General features: G+C 44.2%; 1 protein-coding gene across 3 annotated transcripts in view; it reads right to left on the bottom strand.

The window, feature by feature from the left end:
- Nucleotides 1–20,845, bottom strand: part of TRIM2 (tripartite motif containing 2) — a 94,224-nt gene that overhangs the window by 50,500 nt on the left and 22,879 nt on the right. The gene's annotated exons all lie outside the window — the stretch shown is intronic.

The following is a 20,845-nucleotide window of genomic DNA, read 5'->3' as shown; positions in this document are numbered from 1 at the left end:
TTGCATATTTGATAATATAAATATTCATCATATTCTTCCCTTGCAGTCAGGTACTGTGCTGAGCCCTGAGATGGGACAGGGAGAGAGGGAGATCGGGTCATAGAGAACCCAGTGAAAGTGGCAGGCCCAGGAAAATGCACAGACATGCCAACATTAGCATGCTATTCCAGGTGGTGCACAGTTCTCAGGAGATGTAATTCACGCATTATACAATTCCCCCCATTTAAAGTGTACTACTCAATGGCTGTTAGTATGCTCACAGATGTGGGCAACCATACCACAACCAATTTTAGAACATTTTCATCACTTCCAAAAGAAATCCTGTACCCTTTAACTACCACTCCCTACTTTGCCATCCCCCACAAAATGGGGGTCTTAGATGTCTGGCTTTTTTTCTTTCCCACTTAGCATAATGTTTTTAAGGCTCATCCATGTTGTAGCATGTATCAGTATTTCATTCCTTTTGTGGTTGGAAAATATCCCATTTATGGATATACCACATTTTGTCCACCTGGACATTGGGTTGTTTCTACTTTTTGGCTATTATGAATAATGTTACTATAAATATTCATGTATAAATATAAATATACTGATGATGCAAAAGTTTTTAGTTAAAGGTTGAAACCTTTATGTAACCTTTATAGGTACACATAACTTGATTTCCTACCAAGTCATTAAACTTATTTTTAAAGTGTTTACTAACTTAAAAATGAACAGCATGTAATCATATAAAAGTGTGATTAGATCCTCACATTACAAATAATACTTGGATTTGTGTGGACACATGTTCTAGAACCAATACCTGAATCTATAGGCAGGCTGCCCCCACTCTATTTACAATGTCCTTTTCCTAAGATGGACCATCACCAAGGAGCCTGACTTGCTATGACGGGAGCCCTCTTCTTCTCACTTGTGCTGCTGAGCCCCTCCGGTACCAAATTCATCTAATGCTGACCCCTTCCCAAGCACATCCTTTCTCCTCACCTCTCTCCTCTTCCCCACTCAACCCAAACTCTGGGGCATATAACTGGCGTGAGGCTTTGTGCTCAGAAGATGGTGAAGAAGTGGGAGAGATCCTCGGCCTGTTGCTGGGTTTGTGGTCAGAGAAGGTTCACCTACTCATTCAATCATTCATCCCAATAAATACTTATTGAAGGTCCGGTGTGTGCCAGGCACTGGATGGGCATTGGGGATACAGAGAAAAGGTAACAGTTTCTTTAGAGAGGCCACAGCCTAGTGTGGGAGGTGGGTGAGTAATCAGGCAAATGCGGCTCAAAGTGGTTAAGTGCTTTGAGTACAAGAGGAAGGGGATGCTGTGGAGCCCACAGAGGGACATGCCGAGCGAGGAGAAATGGGGTGCATTTCGGGCATGGAGCACAGCACAGCCAAAGGCATGGAGGCAAGAGAAGGCTCCCAGGAATGAGAGCGGTGCTGCAGGTTGGCTGGAGCCAGGGGTGTGGTAGAGCACACGGAGGTCCTATATGTTCTGGTCTTTTCCTGGAATTGGGAACAGTTCTTCCTGGGAAACAGCATTACACAGGATAGCTGGGTCCTAAATACCCTCATCACGATGGCTTAACTACTGTTTGAGCAAGTGAGGTCGGAGGGCTCAACCAGAACCCTAACACTCATAACACTGTTTATTATAGGAAAGTACAGCCTAATTTTTGGCATGTCTTGGCAAATAAACTCTTTATAAATTGGACCTGAGTTACCACAGGATGTGTTACAGGCCACTGAATCTTCCCCTTGACACTCCCTGGCAATAGGTGGTGGTGGTAGTGGCTGCGGGTGTGTAGCAGCGCAGTTTCTGAGTTGGAGTTTGCTGGTTTTGAGACCTCAGGCAGCAGCCAGCCAGTGGGGCCACAAGAGCAGAGAAGAGCTCGAGATGCTTGGGATTGGGCCCGCTCCAGACCTTACTGACATCTTGGAGCTGTCTTGCCCTCCCCAATGTTTCCCTCCAGGTGAATAGACATTAAAGAGTTGACCATCATAGGCCAGTTTGACTGTGATGTGTACAGCCATTGGGAGGCATACAGACAGTGCATATGCCTATGGACAGGACATGTGCTAACTAAACTGGGCTTGACAGGCTCTGGGAGACAGAGATCTTAAATGTATTGGCCACCTGTTATGTGCCAAAGCCCTTTACATAGAGTCTATATCTCCTGATCAAGGAAATTGCTCCTGGAAAGTAAACTCAAGATGGCACCTAAGACCATTTATCATCTGGCTTGTGCCTTCTTCACTTTTTTCCACTTTCTGTCCTCCCTAGTCATACTCTAGTTCCTAAGACATGCTACTATGTTTTTTTGTTTTGTTTTGTGGTTTTGTGTTTGTTTGTTTTTCCTAGTGGTTCTTACCCAGGCAATGGCACCAAACCCCCTGATGGAGTGGTGGGGCATGCCTTTGGAAACGTGAGGGGGCATTTGGAGTTCTCATAATGATTGTGTATTTGGGGTGCGGGGTGGGGAGGGACTGCTGACATTTAGTGTCTGGGAGCAGGGATGCCAAACACCTTCCAGTGCATGGAAGAGTCCATACGAATACATTTGTTTTTTTTAAACCGCCAGTAGCACCCCTTTGAGAAACACTAATTTCTAGCCTCACGTGCCACTTGTTCTGTCAGTGGCTCTCATCCTCTCCTGACTCCTTCAGAACTCAGCAAAAACATCACCCATTTTAGGGAGGATTCTCTGACAACTCCTCCAACCCCAGACCTTCCCATTCCGGTCTGGATTGGTTACCATCCCTGTGTGCTCCGTAGCATTCCTTGCTGGGAATTATTGACAGCTCTATCTTTTATCACTAAGTTGCCAGCCCCCGGTGCAGTACCTGTCACACAGGAGGCACCCAATGCACAGATGCAGAATGACAAAAATCCTTCTACAAAGGAATGAGTGACATAACATGATGTACAAGTAAATGTTCACTTCAGAAGTGGAAAACAGATGGAAGAGAGAACACTAGGGAGATGTAATTCTTCATATCTGATTGGTGGTTTATAATTTAGACAGCAGCTTCAAAGTGCAAAGCAAAGCAAACCCAGAAACAGACAGAGCAGGCACGATTATTATTGTAGTGGGAACTGAGGTTCAGAAAGGTCACAGGACCAGCCCCCAGTGGAGTAGGCATTATGGAGTAAAAGTGAATGAGAGTTCCGGTGTTGTGACTGGCACTATGCCTCTTTCAGGGCCACAGTGCCCTGCGAGGATGGGCTAAGACAGGCCCAGTTATCAGGCAATGCCGCAGTAAAACAAAGCCAGCTGATTAGAGAGGTGGTGTGTTCCAGTGAGAGACAAATGCAATCAACCAGGAGGAGGCAACTTGAAATCGGGAGTCTGGAAACTGCCTAATGCAATCATTATTGAATTTTTCTTATCTTTTTAAAAACCTATATGAAAATTATTGCTTGCTGGTCTTCTGAAAGAGGATGGTAAGGAACAATTACTCCAGCCTTCAGCTCAGGCATGAAGTGAAGAGATGTGTCTCTCAATTGCATAAGAGACATTGTTTGGATTTCACAGCACTCCCGGGGTGGCCCCTCCAAAGCAGGCTCCTTCCAGCCAATCCAGACCTGATAGTCAGTTTGAGTGAGTGGTTTGGCTTGAACCCCAAGAGGTTCTTACTTCTCTATTGTCAGTGGCTTTTGGAGGTCCACCACATTGGTTGCTTAGGTACCATTCTTTAGTAGCTATTTGAAAATAATGATGGCCGAAACCGGTTTGGCTCAGTGCATAGAGCATCGATCGGCCTGCGGTCTGAAAGGTCCCAGGTTCGATTCCAGTCAAGGGCATGTACCTTAGTTGCGGGCATATCCCCAGTAGGAGGTGTGCAAGAGGCAGCTGATCAATGTTTCTCTCTCATCATGTTTCTAACTCTACCCTCTCTCTTCCTCTCTGTGAAAAATCAATAAAATATATTAAAGAAAAGAAAAGAATGATGATGAAGCAGAAAGAATCTTCCCTGTAAGTGTTCTTTAGAAAAGAGAAGGTCCAAGTTGATCTTAACCTAGTGGGGTTATAGGGCTAGAAGTGGACTAACCAGGAAACCAGCTGACTCAGTTGCAACCCAAGAACTTACACTAGAACTGGCCTGCCCGTGGGATTACCATTTAATGCTCTGCATTTCACAAATAATTATGTGCCAGGTGATATACTAGGCACTGATGATACTAAAGTAGGAAATGAACAGAAACTCTCGAAATCAGTGTCCTGCCTACAAGTGACAGGCATGTTGATTGGTTTTCAGGTGTCAGGGTAGCCCTTCCAAGATCGGCAGAGTGTTGGCAGTCAAAGTGACTCAGATCGAGCACTGCTGACTCCCTGCTCAGTATCTTGGTACCCCCTCCGGGTTGCCTGTGTGTTTCCTACAGGGTGCTGCCCAATACTGACAACAAAATCCAGGTGGGGTCTGCTCAACTCAGAATAGAGCCAGGCCATTGCTTTCCTTGGTCCAGGCCCCATGCTTTCGCTAATGACTTCTGAGTTCACTCTACCTTTCTTGGCATTTTTGCCATGTTGAATCATACTGAACAGATAACTAAAATCATGTCTAACAACTCTATCAAAAAGGGAATTCAGGCCCTAGCCACTTTGGCTCAGTGGATAGAGTATCTGCCTGTGGACTAAAGGGTCCCAGGTTTGAGTCCAATCAGGGGCACATGGCTGGGTTGCGGGCTCAATCCCCAGTGGGGGGCGAGCAGGAGGCAGCTAATCAACGATTCTCTATCATCATTGATGTTTCTATCTCTCTCTTCCTCTCCCTTCTTCTCTGAAATCAATTTAAAAAAAAGGGGGGGTGGAATTCAGATTAGGTCTAGGATAGTTTATTCTTATGGAACCTAGAATGCTTTCTTTTCTAGGTGCTTGTAACTGTGTCATTTCTGTTCCTCTATAAAATTATGCTTGGCAGAGTTCCTTAGCCTATAACTTGTGGGCCTGAACTTTGTAAACAACAAGTGTATTTCTCTATCTCCGGTCTTAAAGAAATTTACTACCTTCACCTTAAGAACTCATAAAAATGAGGATCTGTGACTTGGCAATCATATGTTCCTTCAAAAACTTGGGATGTGGTGTGCTCTCCCTCCTAGGTGCACGCTTGTGCCTTTCCTTCCCCTGCTACTTCCCCCACAGGCGCGCATCTCCTAAACTCTAAGGGAGCCCACAGACTTGCAACCAGGGGAGTATGGGCTTGAGCTAACCCCCTGCACCTGTCTCTAAGACTCTCTTTTCTCTGACTTCCCAGTGAACCAAAGCAGCCTCACCTACACTCATTTCTTTCCTGTAGCATTTCTAGAAAGCCAGAGCAGCCCTGCCAAGGCTCTCTCCTGTTGCTTCTTCTATCGAAGGCCCTATTAAAAAGAAAAAGAAAACACACACACACACACACACACACACACACACACACACACACCTGGAATGTCACTTGTTGAAGCCAAGGGACTTAAGAATTATGTAGAGCAACTGGTTTTTCTATTTTTACCTACTACTGGGTTTGTTTCCGGGGGCTGCTGTAACAAAGGACCACAGAGGGGGGTGGTTTACAATCTCAGAAATTTATTCTCTCACTTCTGGAGGCTAGAAGTACAAAAACCAAGCTCCCTAAAGATGCTAGGGGAAGATCCTTGCCTTCTCTCTCGGTTTCTGGTAGTCCCAGAAATGCTTGACGGTGTGAAACATTATTGGAGCATGAGATGACTGGCAGGAAAAAGGAACTCCTTGGCTCGCAGGTGGGTGTACCTCCATGGTAATGTGCTGTCTTCTCCCTGTGTGTCTCTACATGGCGCTCCCTTCGTGTGTCCCTGTTTAAGGACACCTGTCATATTGAATTAGGGCCCGCCCTCGTGGAGTATGACCTCACCTTAACCTGATTACATCTGCAAAGACCCTCTCTCCAAATAAGGTCACATTCATAGGTTCTGGGATTTGGGATTTCAACATATCGTTTTAAGGAACACAATTCGGTCCACACCACCTCCTGTGGTTGAAAGGTTAACAGGAGGCCTGGGCCAAGGTAGGCCCACGTGAGAATACCCTTGTTTTCCCACCTTGTTCCCTTGAAAACAGAAGTTAAGATACATGGGGAATGTTATGTCTGCCTCACTGACGGTGTGAACTATGAAGCCTTATTGGAGCTGTGAGATGACTGGCAGGAAAAAGGGGCTGTGAGTTCTGTGTGTCAAGGTGACCTCGACTCTTTGGCTCTCGTCCCCAAGCAGGTGAGGGGCAAGGGAAGCTTCTGGACGTCCTGAAGAGCTGAAGGTGCTGTATCTCCCGCGTCGTACCCTTTGCCAGTACTTACTAATCATACTATTAGAGTGAAATAGTATTTCACTGGCGTCTGACTGGCAGCTTGAACCCTGTGCTGTGGGCCTACCTAGGTATGACTTCCTTCTCATTAGCCTTCAGAAGCCCTTCCTCAGGAGGAAGAAGTCCTTTGCAGAGAAGCCTGAAGCGAAACACAAGGCTCCACCATCTGCTGATTACAGCATGCCACCCCTTCCTTATTCTTTGTCTTTCTCTGACAAAAATAAAAGGCAAAAGCAAGTCGACAAACACTCCAGTTTTGTCAGTGTTTGGCTTGGCTAACGGACTCTATCTGTCCTGAGTTTGCCTGCAGGGGAACCTCCCAGGCCTGACTCTGGACTCCTAATGACATTGAGATCCACACGGAGGAGCATACAGCATCGAGTTTTTCTCTCCAGCAGTTCCACAATCACACTTCTCATTTTGACAATTAAATGCAAGGCGGTGCCAAGTTACTGCTTGCTTCAGCGGTTTACCGCATTTAATTAATCAGTGCAGAGGTTCTGACTACCAGGTAGGGAGTTCGAGTTCGAGATTCTATAAAGCAAATTTCCCTTGGTATCTGACCTGGCTGATGCAGAGCCCAGATCTGAGCAGGGCGGGGCCAGGCCCTGACTGATAGCAGCTAGGAGCCAGGAGTTGGCTGATATGGGCCAGCTGAAGTAGTCTTACTAGACGCTGACTTCCTCTCCCTCCACCCCTTCCTCTTCGTCCTGGTAAATTGGGTTATTTTAAAACCAACATGTAGTTCAGAGAGAACCTTATAAACATTTATTTCTTTTGACCAAGGAATCCCACTTCTAGGACTTTACTCAAAAGTAATAAGTAATCACAGATATGGCCAATCTCAGACAGGCCCTGCTTCCCAGACCAGGCCACGTCCGGATAGCATTCACCAGCTTCCCGTGCTGGGCGGTGGTTCCTCCCCCAGGGAGCCAAGCTCTCCTCTGGCTAAAGAGAAGCAGGCACCTCCTAGACAGAGACATCCCAGGCTCGGCTTTTATACAGTATTAGGAAAATCTCCCCGTTCTGGGATTTCCGCCCTCCTGCCTTCGCTGTCTGAACTCAGGTGACCACGGTGCTCTGGGAGTGAAGGTGGGACTGCCTCTCCTTAACCAGCCTGAGTTTACTGAGGACTTCGGAGCTCAGGGCTTTCACCAGGAGGGTGATACTGAAAGAGTCTGGGCACCTTGGCAGAAAGCTAGTAGGGGGAAGTAGAGTTTGCCATCTCAAAATATGCCTTGTTGGGATATTGATTGTTTTAAGCTGGTTATTTTTTTTTTAGAAACAAATGACAGGAAAAACCTTGGGCCTTCCCCATCACTGCCTAAAAGAATTTAGAAGGCTTGATCCCGGAAAGGAGCTATCATCAGAGATAACCAGAGTTTTCATCTTTAGTGTGGATATACAGGGAGGAACCTAGCTAGGCCCTTTTTAAAAATATATATATTTTATTGATTTTTTTTACGGAGAGGAAGAGAGAGGGATAGAGAGTTAGAAACATCAATGAGAGAGTCATCAATCAACTGCCTCTTCACATCCCCTACTGGGGATGTGCCCACAACCAAGGTACGTGCCCTTGACCAGAATTGAACCTGGGACCTTTCAGTCCACAGGCCGATGCTCTATCCACTGAGCCAAACTGGTTTCGGCCTAGCTAGGCCCTTTTGTTTAAAGTCCCCTCGGTGTCCCTGTTAAAGACGACTCCGGCATACATTTATTTACCAAACTTTTGCTTTTCCATTGCCATGTGAATTGAGTTCCTCCACTTTGAAGTCCCAAACCAAAACCACCCCACCCCTTCTCCTTCACTCACCATGGCATACATATATAATATAAGCCTTAAGTTCACGAGGGAGGTGTCCTTGCCCCATAATCTTATGGAACCCCCATTTGTACATACATCATAAAATGGGTCATTTTCTCCATAATCTGCCTCATGTCCATTTGATTATTACACCATCTAGAACTTAGAAGGAAAATTATTTTTCCTCCCCCACAATATCCTTGGTATCTGAGGTATCTGCCTCCCCCACACATGTAATCAGAAGAGAGTGGTTTCCTAAGCAGCATATGTGGCATCATGCCACAATGATCACGCATAACCCAGTATCACAGCCCTACTACGAATGTCAGCATGAAGCTGTAATTAAGGCACAGGTTCTGGAGACACATCTGTGTTTGCTCTATATTCAGGTTGCTCATTGCCTCTGTGAGTACCTTTGTAAAATATTACCTCATAAGGCTGTCATGATGACTAAATGCATAGTGTGTAAGAGCCTCAGCACCCTGCTGAAGCACGGCAAGCCTCAGATTACTATAATCAGAATCTGTGCGGTGCAGGGATGAAGAGAGTGGGCTCTGGTGCCAGGGTGGATTTTAATCCTGGCTCTGCCATGGATGACTTTGAGTAAGTAATTGAACCTCTCTGAGCCTCAGTTTCCTCCTCCGTATAATGGGGGTAATAACCTACTTCAGAGGATAATTGTGAGAATTAAGTGGTTTACTCTAAGTGGGTGGGTGGGTTGGGAGAGATTAATTGGAGAATTTATATGCATATAATGCATAGCCCGTGGACACAGACAATAGTGGGTGAAGGCCTGGGAGTGGAAGGTGTGGGGTGTAGGGGGGGCCAATGCAAAAAAACAAAATACTTTCAACAATAAAGATAAAAAAATTTTTAAATGGTGTAATCTATGAAGAGAACCTACCACAGTGCCTGACATATAGTAAGTAGTCACTACATGTGTAGTTCAGTATTGGTTGAAGTAGTACTGCCAACACAAGATTTATGAGTTCCTTTAAGAATGACTAATGATTCACTTTCATAATACTGGAGCCTGGTTCATGTAGGGACTCAATAAACATTTATCTTTTGGATGAATGGACTAGAAATACAATACTCCCCATTATTTCTTTTCTTATGGCAAATAAAATAAATCAATAAATGAGAATAGGCAGAATTATGAGAAATCAGAAGAGATAGATACACTTTTATCATACTCAACCGGACACAGCCTCCCTCAGCCTTCTCACCCACTTGGCGCTGCTGTCTGCCAGCGCTCTGACACAGGTCAGCAAGAGGCTGAAGTTTTACTTTGTTGCTCTTGGCGAGTCCTCGCACCAACTCCTGATCCCAGGCCAGCCCCAAGAAAAAAAGGTCTCTGCTCAAGCTCATCGGCTCCCTGTTCTTGTATGGACAAAATTAGGGGTTCTATGGAAAGTGACCTCCCAGAGTAATTTGATCGTAAATTCCTGCTGGGCAGCCAAACCCCAGGCCTGGAAGTTTTTCAGTAACAGCTTTTAAGACAGCCCTGTCCCATGTTCGTGTGTGTGTGTGTGTGTGTGTGTGTGTGTTGTTGTTGTTGTTTTGTGGTGCAACTAGGTCCAAATTTTTTAAGCTTTTAATAAGGTTGAGAACATTTTACATCACTTAACATAATATGCCTAACTCAAGTGAGGTAGTTAAATAAACATACTATCTGCTTTAATTCAGAAGCATGGGTAAACAACATACTCTTAAACAATAAGAATTGGAATTAACCAAAGGTTTGGGGCCCTTTCTCATTCTAATCAAAGGAAATATAACTTAAACTTTCATTTAAAAAAATTACATAATTTACCTTTGTTTTTTTTACACTTTTTAAAAATATTTATTTTATTTTATTTTAAACTTCATTTTTATTGATTTTAGAGAGAAAAGGAGAGGGAGAAAGATAGAAACATAAATGATAATAGAGAATCATAGAAAAGCTGCCCTCTGTGCACACACACACACACACACATACACTGAGAATTGAGCCTGAAACAGGGAGAGAAGGGGTGAATATGTCCCTGACCAATAACTGATTCATAGGTCAATGCTCAACCACTGGTTGACCTTCTGGTTCATAGGTACATGCTCAACCACTGAGCCACATAGACCGGGCTACACTTTCTTATTAGATGCAATACATCTCTTCCAAAGTTGGCATCCTTTTCTTCAATATGATAGTAAAGTGGGTACAATACTTAATTCAAATGAGGGCTCCACTTCTGCCTGTTTTAGTTCAAAACTAGAGGCCTGGTGCACAAATTAGTGCATGGATGGGATCCCTTGGCCTGGCCAACAATCGGGGCTGATTGGGGCAGTGTGAGGTTGGCTGTGGGAGCGCACTGACCACCAAGGGGCAGCTCTGTGTTGAGTGTCTTCCCCCTGGTGGTCAGTGCACGTCATAGTGACCTGTTGACCAGTCAACCAGTCATTCAGTCATTCAGTTGTTTGATCGCTTAGACTTTTATATATATAGATTATTAGACACTATCTTGTGAGAATTAAAATTACATGACATTTTTATTTTAAGTGACAAAAACAAAAACAAGCGAGCAAACAACAAAAAACTTGAATGTGTCAAATGATGAAAAATCCTTTCCAGGGAAGCAGAAGATAGACCCTTCCACAAACAAGAGATGCTTTGTTAATGGAGGTTAATTTTAAAAGCACAGTTAAAACAATAAAACCTAACTTTGAAAATACTAGGTTTTATTCATCTCCCTGTGGTAATCAATAACCTTACAATGGAGTTACCTATAGTTACCACATCTTTGAAATACCAGCCATAATACCCCTGAAAGGTATTAACCCTCAAGAGAGAACATAATCTTGTTAACTATCCTACAATCCATTCCCCTCACCTTGATTTCTCTAACTTTTATTACCTTCCATCCTTAATTTAAAATTCATAAAAGAAGCTGCAAAACTTATTCTTGGGAGCATTTAAGATCTTATTCCCTGGCATATGTTGTCAAATAAACTCTTACAAAAATTCTCTACAGTTTGGATATTCCTTGCATGAATGTAAGAGGCCTGGTGCTTTGTTAGCCAGTGTCTCGTCTTTAGAATCAGTGGTTTCCTTGAAAAGGTAAGGAGAGAAATGCTTTCATGTCCTCCTCTGCATGGACATGCTCCAAAATAAATAAATACTGACTTGCTTAGCTCTCCCCCCTCAAGGGCTGGCAGTGTGTCCAGGCTGTGTGCCAGGAATCCACAGTGCCACCAGAGGTTAGGGGAGCAGGGACAGGTGAATAGGACCAGGTAGGCCCCAGCAGAGAGGGTGTGCACACCAGTCAGGTTGGGTCTGCCAGGCCCAGGGTGTCCTACCCACACCAGGTAAGCCACCTTGGTGCCAAGTGGAGCCATCCATGGCCTGGGGACCAATGCTGGGGGCACCCCACTCTTCCTTGATAATATATTTCTTCTTCAGTCTCATTTCTCCCCCTTTTCTCCTGCCCTATCCTTACCCCCATCCATTTCCTTTATCCAATAAGCTTCTACTTTAGATTCCACTATGTGTGGGCACTTTACTGGCATCTGCATTGGGTCACGATCCTTAAGGAATTTGTGCACTTTCATGAGAGAAACATAAAATCTCAGTTAAACTATCAATTAAATAAACAAAACTAAATTCACTATCAAATAAATAATTTCTGTCTGTGGCCTCCACCTCAGCCCCACCAAGGGGTATTGCTCCAGCCGACTGGGATGGCGTTCAGAGGATGATGATAATCCAGACGCTGGAACCAGACAATGTGTCTGCAAATCCCAGCTCTGACATTGACCAGAGGTGTGATTTGGGGGAAATCTACAACCTCTCTGACCATTCTCTTCCTCATCTGTAAGTGGCGATAAAAGAGTTACACCTCAGCCCAGGCCATGTAGCTCAGTTGGTTAGAGATTTGTCCCCACATACCAAGGTTGCAGATTCAATTCCCAGTCAGTGCACATACAAGAATCAACCAATGAGTGATAAGTAAGTGGAACAAGGAATCTCTCCCTCTTCCTCTCTCTCTCTCAAATCAATAGAAAATGAAAAAAATTAAGAGTTACACCTCAAAGATGCTTAGCACGGGGGACATCTGTAACACGTTCAGCAGTAAAGATAAATTAAATTAAAAAGATGCTTAGCACAGGGCCTGGCATAGAATAAAACTCAAAAAGATGTCAACTATTGTTGTTGACTAGAGGGTCAGCAACTTTCTCTGTAAAGGGCCCAATAGTAAATCCTTTAGTCTATGTGGCCACTCAGTATCTGTTAAACTACTCACTTCTTTCCTTGTTGTGTGAAAGCAGCCCTAAGTAATATGCAAGTGAAGGGATATAACTGTGCTTCAAAAACCTACATTTATATTCACTAAAATATTACAGAATATTATTATCTCCCCTCACCCCCCAAAGCATTAAAAAAAGGGAAACCACTCTTAGCTCACAGGCAGTGGATGGGATTTGGCCTACAGACTATAGTTCATCCACTTCTGATCAAACCTAATGAAATGGCTGGCACTTTCTTTCATGGATTTTTGCTTCAAAGAAAATCTACTTAGTGGGTCCATAATACCCTAATTCAGTGTCTGAATAATAAGACACAGGCCCCACTAACTTTAACAAGGTTACAAACCAATCCAAGGATGGCAAAAGTCTCCTATAGGAAAAACAATACCTATAATTTATTTGTGCACAAGCAAAGATAAGTAAACACTATATACAATTTACTTGTGCACAAATTAAGAAATGGAAAAGACAATCAGTTCCTTGGATGCAGCATCGCCTGTGTTTTGTAGACAAAGGCACGCTGTCCCCCACGGGCACAAAGGTGAGCTGTGTGTGTACTTCACTTCTCAGTGCTGTGCCCAGAGAAACCCAGCTGTAAGGTCTGCCCAGAGGGCCACAACGCCCTTCAATTCTACACACAGAAGTGAAGAGGGACTACATGTGTGGTGGGTAAAGAAGGCTAGAGGAAGTGAGAGCACGGAGGACAAACCTGCCTGAAAACAGGCCACGTCTCACCAACATAGAAATCAGATTGTGCCCTGGCTGGGTTCACCAGCTGATTACAGTGTTGTCCTGAAATTTTGGGTTCAATCCCTGGTCAGGGCATACACTGAGTGGCCAGATTATTGTGATCTCAAAATGCATAATAATCTGGCCACTCAGTGTATATATAGTGTATATATTAGAGACCCGGTGCATGAATTTGTGCATAGGTGGGTCTGGCCAGCCTGGCCAAGGGGAGGGGACATGGGTGGTTGGCTAACCTGCCCGCTGCTCGAACTCCTGGTGGAGGTGACAATTTGCATAGTAGCCTTTTATTATATAGGATATACACTGAGTGGCCAGATTATTATGCATTCAGAGATCATAATAATCTGGCCACTCAGTGTGTACAAGGAGCAACCAATGAATGCATAAATAAGTGGGACAACAAATTGATGCTTTTCTTTCTCATCGTCTCTCTCTCAATTTTAAAATATTTTTTAAAATCTTAGAAAAAGAATAAGCCAAATTGCATACGATTTTGTTAAAGAATAGTCAGAGCCCCCAGGAAATGCCACGTAATTCCTAACTCCTTTCTTTCCTTTTCTCTACCCCTACCTTTGTAAGCACCTGTGAATGGAGACAGCCCACATTCCTTTTCTTTCCACTGCAATCTAGGAAGGGTTTTACTGTCTAGTTTAAATGAAATGCCTCACAAGCCAAAAACTCTTTCTTTAATGCTATTTTAAAAGGCCATATTCCAGACACATAGCAATTAATAATTAAACTTGTTTCCCTTGACTCAAAGGAAATGCAAAGACTTTCTTATGAAGCCATTCCAAGAATCAAAACTGCTCTTGTACATCCTTAAAAAAACATGTGTTGCCAGGCTGGCATGGCTCAGTGGTTGAGCATCGACCTTTGAACCAGGAAGTCACAGTTTGGTTCCTAGTCAGGGCACATACCCAGATTTCAGGCTTGGTTCCCAGTGTGTGTGGCAGGTGTGGAGATGGGGATGGGGTACGGGGGTGTTTGCAGTTGGCAGCCAATCAATGATTCTCTCTCATCACTGATGTTTCTGTCTCTCCCTTTCCCTTCTTCTCTGAAATCAATAAAAAATAGATTAAAAACAAAATAAAATAACACGTGTTCCTCACATCCAGCTATCCTTACCAGGTAAAGCATCTGCTCGCCCAGCCCTGATGTGCTGAGCATCCTCGAGGTCGGATGTCGGAGTAGTGCCCTCTCACTCAGGGGGACTCTCTCCTCTGGGAATAGGCCTGGACACAGATGTGTACACATCATCTGAGTCATTGATAACCGGCCAGATCCCTTCAGAGTTGCCTCTTTTTTAACTGCTATCTGATGAAGAAAGCAAGCAACACCTCTTTAGAAGAGGAAAAGTGAGGAACTGGGATGTGGCAAGGAACCCTGGCCAGGATGTCCCCACTGTACCCAATACTCCTTCCTTACCCATCAAGAAGCACAAGCCCAAGGTCAAAGCACCTGGCCTTTTCTTCATCTTTACCCCATGTGCTGTGGCATTGGTACCTCAAAAGCAGGGGTGGGGAACATCCAGCCTATGGGCCATATAAGGCCCAGTAAATCATTTGGTCTGGCCCTGCCAAGGCAATGTGAGTGAGTTAATTAAATGTTTGACCAACTATAGCAGGATAATTTTTAAACTGAGAATTTTGTATGGCCATTGAATGATGTTATAAATATCCAAATGGCCCTGGAAGAAAAAGCTTCCCCACCGCTGGTCTAAAGGAGTAAGAGGCATCCCTGTGTCAAGTGGATCTCCAATCTCAGACCAAGACCATGGGCATAAACTCCATCCCTTTCCAATCCCACAGTGGGGCTCAGTTCGTCCTCACAGCACCAGGTCTGGCTCCTCCCCCTCACCCTGCTTGCACTGGCAGGGCCTCTCCACCAGTTACTGGGAGCAGGAAGGCAAAGACCCTCATTCCTTTCATAGAATTAGAGGCACTTAAAGTTGAAAAGAACCATAGAGATGATACAGCCCCATGGTTTTGTTTTGTTTTGTTTTTTAATATATTTTATTGATTTTTCACAGAGAGGAAGGGAGAGAGAGAGCTAGAAATATCGATGAGAGAGACTCATCGACCAGCTGCCTCCTGCACACCCCCTACTGGGCATGTGCCCACAACCAAGGTACATGCCCTTGACCAGAATTGAACCTGGGACCTTTCAGTCCGCAGACCGAAGCTCCATCCACTGAGCCAAACCAGTTTCAGCAAGCCCCGTGGTTCTAAACCGCAAAAAAACTTTCTCTCAAGAACTGGGCCCAGTCCCGGGGGCCCTGCCAACAAGGTCAGCTCACACTTTGGCAGGGCCCCTGAGGCATCTCTGCAGAACACTTGGAGCTCGGGGCCATCATGTAGACAAGAAACAGGTCTGGGGAGAGTGCGTGACTCCCCCAGCGCCATCCAACTAGCCAGTGGCAAAAACCGTTGCAGAACTCAGGCCTGGGTGCCTGCCTCTCTCCACCTGCCCCACTGCCCCCTCTTTACACGCAGGCCTGGGAGTGGACATCTGTGCAGGCTACCCGGTGACAGGATAAGGACGGAAGTTTTGTGGAGACCGTTCCACAACAGAATCGACTAGAAATACAACAAGCAGAGGTTTTGCCAAGTGAGAATAAAAATACTGTATCACAGAATAACAAGCAGCTCTCATAGAAGAGCTGGAAGAGTTAATGGGTTAGCCTCTAGGAACATGCCAACTGGGCAGTCGAACAGCAGGATTTCCCAGGATGACTGAGGAACAGGAAGCCACCCCAGAGATGAGAAGGTTAAAGCTTGGCCCGTCCACATGGCCAAGGGCAGGGAAAAAATAAACCATGACATCCTGTTAGAGGGGGATTCACAGAGAAGGCAGACTCCTGGGACTGGAAAGAAAAAAAAGAAAAAAAAAGAGAGACAAGACTTACAGGCTAAGTACTGTACCACTAAGAAGCTGCACATCAGATGACCTTGATAATAAAAATCTGACACTAAAACAAACGCGGAAGAGTGGACAGTAAATCATTGGCAGTTAGTCTTTTAATCCAGTCAAATTTGACAACAGGCCGAAGTGAGAAAAACAGAGATTTACGCAAGACCTGTGCCGCTGGCAGGACTGCCTAGCATGCTGGAGCCCCTTCTCTTTCATGCTCCCTGAAGGGCCTCAGTGGAATTGCCGTTCTATTTTCAAAAAGGTATTAACACATGCGTGTTGGTTCCTCCAGAAGTGGAAGAACCCAGTCTTAATTGAGACATGTCCAAAAAACTTATTCATTATAAAAACAGGTTTCGTTTCTAGTTTTCTGTTCATGTCCTGGCCAGGGCTCTCCCTGCAGCATTCTGGGACCTTCTCCCAGCCTTCCTGTGGCCTCGGCTTCAGTTCTCCCCTCCATCATTCATTCTGTCTCTGGTTCTGGATTTCCACGTGTCCGTCAACCCATTACTGCATTCTGAGATCTTAAGTCCAGAGAAAGAGGTGGCCTCTCCTTAGTCAATAGTGAAGTTCCGGGGTCTTCGTGAGGGAGGTGTAAGCTCCTCACCGGGTACTCGGCTCCCATGGACCCCACTACAAATGTCACCAGCTCTAATGGCTTATCTATTTGCCTGCTTGGTTAGTGCTGCCTCCGCCACCAACCAGTAAAGGCCACTGTGTTTTAGCTAATAGGAAGATGGTGGGAAAAGTGTCAGGGAAAGGGAGGAAGGAGAAAGGGTGATAATCAGAGGGCTGTAGGATTAAGAAGAGGGTAAGGGGGAGGGGCTTGTATTTTAAAGTCATGTTTTTAAAAAATTATAGTTTACATATAGTAAAATTTGCTCTGTCTATTGTTCAAATCTATGAGTTTTGACAAACATGTAGTCTCAGGACCACCACCACTACAAAGATGGAGATTGGTTAACACCCCCTCCCGGACCCCCCACATTCCTTCTGCTAAGGGTTTTTTTGTGAGGAACCTAGGGTGGATTAGAAGTCAGAAGGAAGGGAAGCCGTGTTAAAGGAGAAAACGATGGAGCCCTAAAGGGAAGGAAGGGAGCGAAGCCCTGGAGGGGGCAGGGAGGCAGGGAGGCAGGGGGGCACAGGGCCACTCAGCAGGGGTTCACTCCAGTGAAAAGGAATATTTCCCCTCTTCCTATGAAGTGGAAGCAAAGATGAATACATTCAGGGTCTATGATATATCTTGGGAGTGGATTCCTAATGTCCTGCCAGCAAACGATTTCCTGCTCAGCAAGATGTTAGCTGTCTTATTCCATAACTTCTGCCTTGGAGGTATTCTTTCCGCTGGCAATTACTGTCCGCAGGAATCACATCACAGCGGAGCGCAGGCACAGGCTGGTTTGTGTTGGGCTGCGTGCCCAATTCTGCTGCCATGCAATCCTGTAGCAATTTTAGAACTAATGACTTCAAAATTCTCCAGTGTTACGTGCATCTGCATCTTCTCCTGCACCAACCAATGGGAAAACCTGGCAGCAAAAATGGCTTCAATCCTCAAAAAACGCATGTGACAGCTGTAAATGACTCACTGCAGAAGCGCTAGCCAGTTCCGCAGATACGTCCTCGGGGCATGATTTGGCGGAAGAGATTTGCGACTATACTTTCCACTTAAAAGCAAACTGGAAGCCAAGTTCCCTCCTAATCTGCTCATCTTTGCAGGAGGATGTTAAACCTTAATTCTAAAAACTGTGCGTTTCAAGAGTGGATTGGGTATCAAGCTGTGGGTTTCAACCAGCTTGTTTAAACAATGAAATCTTATAGAACCACGGCAGAGGGCTGAGTGTGATCGCATGCAACTTTTGTTTCCTTGAAATGTATGTCTGTAAACACAACGTAACACGTGTTTGTGCTGTGGATCACAGTCACGGTCACCTGTGGGAAATATGGGTGTAGACCTATATGGTTCCTCTACTAATAGTGGGATACCTGAGCAGGGTACTTCTGAATGTCTAGTACCTACTATATATGATTGTGGAAAAGATTAAAGAGAGAAGTCATGGAAAGCATTATGGACTGTGCCTGGTTAACAGTCAATGTTTAGTATTATAATTTCTTTTCCTCTCTAGATCTATCAATATAAGCCAAATTTTTTGTTTCCTAAGATCTTTCTTCTGAGCCCAGAACTGTGAACCCCACAGCCTGCTTGACATCTCCACATGGTTGTTCCACATAACCTTCAGCTCAGCAATCCAGCCCTGCATTCAACTCATTACCACCTTCTCACCAGTCCTCACCCCTCCCACTGCCACTTCCTGTCCCCAATGCACAGACCCTTCTGCTGCTTCTCCTGAATTCACCCTTCTATGAGAGGTGCCAGGACCTCATGATGTGATCTGATTAGGAAATGGGTCTTCACAGAGGTAATCAAGTGAAAATGAGGTCATCAGGATGGGCCTTAATGCAATCTGACCAGTGTCCTCATTAGGAGGAGAAATTTGGACAAGGAGATGTGCATAGAAGAAAGACACACGGAGAGCACCACTGACAAGCCAAAGAGTGCCCCAGGCTAGCAGAAGCTAGGGAGAGTCACAGAACAGATTCTCTCTCACAGCCCTCAGAAGGAACCAACTCTACCAACACATCTTACAGCACCTCAACATCAGTCCATGTTTCTCTGCCCTTCACTAAAGGTCCTCTTTGATTTGGCCCCATCCTCCCTATTGAACCTTAATTACCACAGCTTCTGGGCAGCCCTCTCCAATAACACAGTTCTCATTGGTAATCCCCATCTGGACTATGGCTCTCCGCCTTTGCTTGAGATAGTCCCGACAGCCCAGTTCTCTCTTCCATCTAATTGGAATATAAATAACATTCTTTAAGGGCTAATTGTAGTCCCTCTTCCTCAATTATGCTGTTCCTTATTTTTTGGCCAATGTTTTTCTCCCTCTTCTCTGAACTGTCATACTTATCCTCTGTATCATGTAAACTGTCACTTGATTATATCCTATTTACATAGTTTTCTCCATGTGATATTTTTGGGTATAGAGTTAAATTTTAAGTGACTAACTTCTATTGCAAACCACCTTTCCAGACACCTTCCTACATTTGTTTTCTCAATAAACCTATTACTGCATGATTTTATCATTTGTCATACAATCGAGTATTTTGAGCATTTTGGTTATGAGAGAAGGATGCCCTAGGTGTGAGTCCTAAATCTTCTGTTACTGGAAAAATTGCTAAACTTCTTAGAGCTTCACTTTCCTTACATTTAACATGTTACCTCTCAGAGTCATTATAAAGACAAGATGGAATAATTTATGTGAAAGTGATTTTTTAAAGGTAAAGATTTGCTCAAATGTAAGACTAAATCATTATTATCATCTCAGTGTCAAGTTAGCTCAGCTACTTAACTTCTACGCTGATGAAATTATGGGCTTGAACCTCATGAGCTGGTTCATCTGGATTCATGCCACAGGGGCCAATAAATTTCATGACTAATAAAGAGTGAGAGGAGGAATGAAGAAAACTGCAAAACACATCCTGGTGGGTCAGCAGGGCTATCTTCATGAATAAAAGATAGAAAGCATATAGTCACCTCCATCCATCTTAAGGCGTGCAGTATGCCAGGCTCTCAGAAGAAATAACTGACAGTCCCTGACATACTCAGTTCTAGTACAATCAATCCACAAGTTTAGGCCTACGTGAAGAGGTTAATGTTTTGTTTTGGGTTGTTGTTTATTTGTTTGTTTTTTCTTTCTGTAACTGAATTCTACTGGGTTTCAGACTGAAAGCTAACCAAGAATTGATAAAATATGCCTACAACATACAGGCAACTCAACCTCTGTCAATTTAGACTCTTAATATGGCTCATCCTTGAGCATCTTGATTTAAGGAAGAGCCAAACCCCACTCCAATTCCAAAGAAGATGAGCTTTAGTAATATACAGAGTCAATATTCACATCCCCCTAACCACCAGATTTTTCCTGTGAAACCAGCCATATAAATTTAGATTTTTTTCTATTTAAATGTTTCTATGTTAAAGAGGTTGAATTAACTTTTTATTTACCTTTGGTATTTATTCCACAAAACTTATATGCTGGCCAGTGATTTCAAGTAAGTCAAGTGGTCATTTTTAAATTGCAGGTGCCAAATACAGCATGCACATTAAGAGTATAATTATTGCAGCAGTCGGGATGTGTGAAATTCAGAAAGCTGGACCTTGGATTTCTAGGGACTGCAAAATACATCTAGGGCATAAGCAGGAGTTCTGAGTGTCTCCATCTGGAATAACTCCCTCCCTCTGGTCTACTGGGGAACTCCAGTCCCCTTGATCAGCCACCCACAGAGACCAGCTGAAGGGCTGAATAATGAAGACTGAAGATTAAACTACTCATAGAGAGAACAAGCAGCTCTTTAGTGAATACAGTTATCCAAGGGACTTAAAAAGAAAATGGTTGGGGAAAAAGTCTAGGACAAGTAACCTAGTTATTCTATCAATATCTAGATTTGGTTTTAGCACAGAGCATCCTATGTAGATTAAGCCCCAAACATGCCAAGAACATTTTGTATCATATTACAAATGAAAACCGGCTCCCATGCAGATGGAATTCAGAATTTCATAACCCAACCAATCTGTCTTCCTCCTATTACAGAAACTACTTTAATTATTTAAAGCAAATTCTTCATTATTTCCCATTCTTGATATTGAAACGGCTTTTTAGAAAGTAATATGAATATGATCGGTAATAGATGTTTATTAACCAATCAGAAACAAAACAAAAAAAGATTTAGA

Source organism: Pipistrellus kuhlii, unplaced genomic scaffold, assembly GCF_014108245.1.
Source record: "Pipistrellus kuhlii isolate mPipKuh1 unplaced genomic scaffold, mPipKuh1.p scaffold_m20_p_8, whole genome shotgun sequence".
In the NCBI taxonomy this organism is placed as follows: Eukaryota; Metazoa; Chordata; class Mammalia; order Chiroptera; family Vespertilionidae; genus Pipistrellus; species Pipistrellus kuhlii.
Note: the sequence above shows the minus strand (reverse complement) of the source record. Positions and strands in the feature narration are given on the sequence as shown.